Source organism: Tenrec ecaudatus, chromosome 2 (assembly GCF_050624435.1).
Source record: "Tenrec ecaudatus isolate mTenEca1 chromosome 2, mTenEca1.hap1, whole genome shotgun sequence".
NCBI classification, from domain to species: Eukaryota; Metazoa; Chordata; class Mammalia; order Afrosoricida; family Tenrecidae; genus Tenrec; species Tenrec ecaudatus.
The window spans coordinates 156,824,297-156,828,774 of record NC_134531.1 but is presented as its reverse complement, the minus strand read 5'-3'; the positions used below and the strand labels follow the sequence as shown (position 1 = coordinate 156,828,774).

General features: G+C 46.4%; 1 non-coding gene across 1 annotated transcript; it reads right to left on the bottom strand.

The window, feature by feature from the left end:
• Positions 1 to 3,972: 3,972 nt before the first annotated feature.
• LOC142442032 (U7 small nuclear RNA) lies at positions 3,973 to 4,033 on the bottom strand. Its single transcript, XR_012783295.1, has one exon. It is a non-coding gene; the product is annotated as a U7 small nuclear RNA (small nuclear RNA).
• Positions 4,034 to 4,478: the final 445 nt, after the last annotated feature.

Here is a 4,478-nt window from a genome sequence, read left to right as displayed (position 1 = left end):
AAGCACGTCAGATTGTATAACCCAGTGATTGTAAATACTGTAAATTGAACCTGGAGGAGGGAATGGCATCAGAGTTTAAGCACCTGGTGTGGAAAGCTGTGGATGACAGTGGAAGCCCAAATCCATTTGCAGAGTCCCTCCGTGGCCTGAGTCTCTGGGGAATCTCCACTGACCACAGTCTAAGAAGGTGAGCCGCCTTTCCGCCAGACAAAGAGCAGTGTAAAGGGGTTCTGGCAGCGCGGTGAGATGGGATGGAACACCTTGTCATGAGATCTCCCTGTGACCCCATTTGAAATTATTTTCGTTTTAAAATACCTGTACACTCATGTATAAGCCGAGTTTTTCTTTTGTGGTTAAATTAGGTGCCTAAGCTGATATTTGGGTCCATTTTTGTTTTTTAATCTTTGTTTTGTATGTTTATCTGTATCGGGAAATCAGGAGGGTGAATCTATAACAGCAGCTGGATTAATAATTACCTGGAGGCACAGAAGGGGAGGTGGGTGGGTGGGTGGAGAAGACGGGTGGGGGTGGGGAATCAATAGCAATAGGTACAGGAAGGAAGAAAATGTTCCAAAGTTTATTATGGTGGTAATTGCACAACTCTTCTTAATATGATCGAACTATTGAATTGTACATTATGTTAATTTCATCTCAATAAAGCTATAAACATAAATAACAGGGACCCTAGGATGACCCCCACCCCCTCAGGGGAACGTTCCTAAGCAGCCTGTCTGCTAGCTGGAACAAGCAGTGCTGTTTGTTCTAGCTCATAAACCACTAGGCATAATAAAATCATGCCTCCAGATTGGCTCTGGGTCAGGTTTTTTTTCCCCGTTTCTTATTGTCTTTTGGGCTTGAGCACATAAAGCTAATAAGCTAGTCAGGAGATAGGAAACGCTTCTGAACCTGAGAGACAGGATAGGTAGAAGGGATCTCATGGGGTGACTGCAAAGATGGCCAATTATGTGCATGAGTATGGGGACAGCCCCCCAGTACAGAAAAGACTATTTGCACTCCCGAAAGGTATAGGGATTAGTAAGACTGAGAACCATACCCGAATGCTGGTTACCCAGGTAGCCTGGTCCCCTTTCAGTGTACTGTTAGTGCCTCCACCAGAGGCGAGGTGGCCGCAGAAATGAAGGCACCGGAGGAGTTGAAATTCTGAAGTGTAGCAAGGTTAACTCTTTCACCAGGGAAGTACTAGTCCAACATTCCCAGGCCGCTGCCATGGCAGCAAGGCTGGCAACCATCTGGGACAGATGAGAGACTGGCAGCTAAAGTAGGCAATGATTGATTTCCTGAGAGGGATGGAGCCTGCAGCTGCTGAACTGCTGCTGCCCTGGAAGTGTGTGGCCTGTGGTTGCATACCACAGACTCCTGACAAGACCTGAGTATGTGCAGTGGGATGACAGCCGGCTCTGCAGTCCTACTCTGTACCACTGCCACATTCAGGCCCTGACCCAGGTCCAGTACTGACTGACCCTTACCTGGTGGTCTTTCCCCTGCCCAGTGCCATGGCTGTGGCCTCTCTGCCCATGCTCCACAGAGTGAGGGATATCTTTGGATTGGTCCGGGGGGCAATGATAGAGAAGGTCAGAGATGACCTGGACACCATTAAGGAGTGGGAACTGCACATGTTCCTGGAATTACTGGGAAAGGGATGTCCATGGTGGCGTAGTGGTTATGAATTAGGCCATAAGGCCAGCAGTTCAAAGCCACCAGCCACTTCCGTAGAGAAAGACTCCCCTACACAGTTAGAGTCTCTCAAACTCACAGGAGTGGTTCTACCCTGTTCTAGAGGTTTTCCGTGAATTGACATCAACTTGATGGTAGTGAGTTGTGGGGAGTTTTATTTTTGTAGATCCCAGTCAATGGACTAGCTAGTGGAGACAAGAATGATGTGGGATATGTCTGCGTTCATGACACAGGGCTTGCAAGACTGGCTCTACTGAAAGAAGATTTCCACAGTCCCAAGATTGAAATAGAACCTAATATGCGTTCTTCAGACAGGAAGAGTTCTTTCCAGAACTACCCTCCTTTAAGATGCTAATGTCCAGCTGTCTTTTAAAGGCACCAGGCTGAAAAATTCCTTATCTTTATTTATTAATTAAACGACCATTTTATTGGAGGCTTTTACGGCTCTTATAACCATCCATACATCAATTGTGTCAAGCATATCTGTACATATGTTGCCATCATTCTTTTCTAGACATTTACTTTCTATTGAGCCCTGGGGATCAGCTACTCTTCCCCCGTCCCATTATTATTATTTTCATGTCTTACACAGACCGCTGGTTCCCTTCCCCTATGGTTTCTGTTGTTTGTCCCCCTGGAAGTGGGGTAGGTGTGGTTATGTGCCTCCGATCATTGAGATCAGTTCCTGCTTCCTCCCCTTCACTCCTTACCTTCCCCAAGCCTTCTGGTATCACTACCCCCATTCCTGTTCCTGGCTTCTGTGTGTCATAGTCTCTTATCTCTTTTGCGTATCTGTGCACATGTTCTAGTCTACCCCGTGCTGCAAGGTGGTACTGGGGACACAATAGTGGCGGGTGAGGAAGACTCAAGGAGCCAGAGGAGTAGTGCGTGTTTCATCCGTGCTTTACTGAAGCCTGATGGACTCATCCTTCCCCGTGACCTCTCTGTGAAGGGATGTGTCATTATCGACAGATGGGCTTTGGGTCTTTACTCCAAACCCCCTCTTTCTCAACAACATGCTTTTTTGCTGGTTTGTTTATTTTGGGTTTTCTGATGCCCGTTGCCCGGTCCTGGTGACCCCTCATGATCACACAGCAAGGGGGAGAGCCCTAAGTTTGTCTGAAAGTCTGGGTAGACTATAGAGCCAGATATTTTATTCTGCTCATGGTGGGCCTCCCACCACTAAAGGGGTTTCCAGGGGGTCTTATGTTATCGGCTGGTTCTTGGTAGGTTAATTTTTGCTGCCAAATTTATTTTTGTTGTGGTCTCTGCCTGCAAATCTTTAATGTTCAGGTCTGAAGAATAATGCCAAAGATGGGCAGACATTGAGATAGAGTAAAGTGACAGGAGCTCCAAAAGTGGCCTCTGCAGCTAACCAGGCATGCTCAGTGTGCCCTTGGGCTCACCGGAAACATGCCCTCCCCCCGCCCCCACAGCGAGAAGCAACAGCAGAATCAGAGCCATTGTACATGTTCCCCACCCCTTCCCCTTTGTGTGGGTTTCTGGTATGTTAGCATCTTGGCGTTAATGGCTTCAGCAGTTTCATTAGCCCACCTCACTCTTCCATATAAAAAGGAGTCCCAGAATGCAGCCCCTCGGAGGCAACTTTCATACCCAGCCTTGCTAAGGAGCTAGAAGAAGCAGTGCTATTTATTCTGGCCAGTAAACTCCTGGCCAAACTAAAATATTTGTCAGATTGACTGCAGGTCAGTTTTTCAATCCATAGATTTCAAAATCCATGGAATCTCTCCTTCTTTGGGACTTGAGCTCACACACCACCTGAGATAATTAAGGTTTATTGTGCCCACCTGGCTGATAAACACACGTGGGGTTAATTGAAAGGCGGAGAGAAAAATGGCTCAGTGAGCCTCGCCTTTCGAGTTCTCGGGTCTCTTGCTTTCTGATGGTCAGCCAGGGTGCAGCTGCCTTAGCCAGTTCTCTGCTTCAGCTGGCAAGGCTCACTTCCTGCAAGACAACCCTGAGGAGAAGCCGCATGGACTTGCCTTTATGCAGGCATGGGTGCTGGAGCAGCTGTGTGGAGATCCCTGCCACTGCTGTGATGCTTACACATTCACTGATTCAGCTTTCCTCCTGCAGTGGGCATCATGGTGTGTGTTTTGTGAGATTGAGGAGGACTTTGTAGATTAGTGTTAGACATATGGTCTAATGTTGGACTATGGGCTTGGACAGCACTGGGTTGGGATGCTTTCTTAATGTACAGTTACCCTTTGTATAAAACTATTTTTTTATTGTTAAATAACTGTTTTACTGGTGTGTGGGGGTTTTCCGGGAAAACCAGAAAACCTGCTAGACAAATTCTAAAAAAGCTGTAACACTATAAAACTTATATATGTATATATACATTTCTGTGGATTTTTCCCTAGTCTACCCAGACTAACATACCACCATTGTACAATTTTCTTTCCTATGAGAAGTTTTGAAGGTAGATTCTTTGTTTATTCAGGGGAATCAAGATATCTAAAGACTAAAGTCTATCATTGGTCTAAATGCTATTGTTTGGTGTATGTGACAGGCAGAAAGATTAGAGATAAAGGAGTTGTCTTCACCAAGCACCGATGGCTAAACCAAAATTAGCTGGCCATGCCACAATAAAGGGGTCTGAAAGAAACCATGCACACATTAGAAACCTATGGGGAAAGATCCATGCTGGGCGTTTGCAGATGAAGGTCTAGGCATGTGGGTGAAGATCAACCTGAGCAGGCAGATTAAGGCCACCTGAGCACACACATTAGAAACCATCAACACTAGTCTTTGAAGTGAGC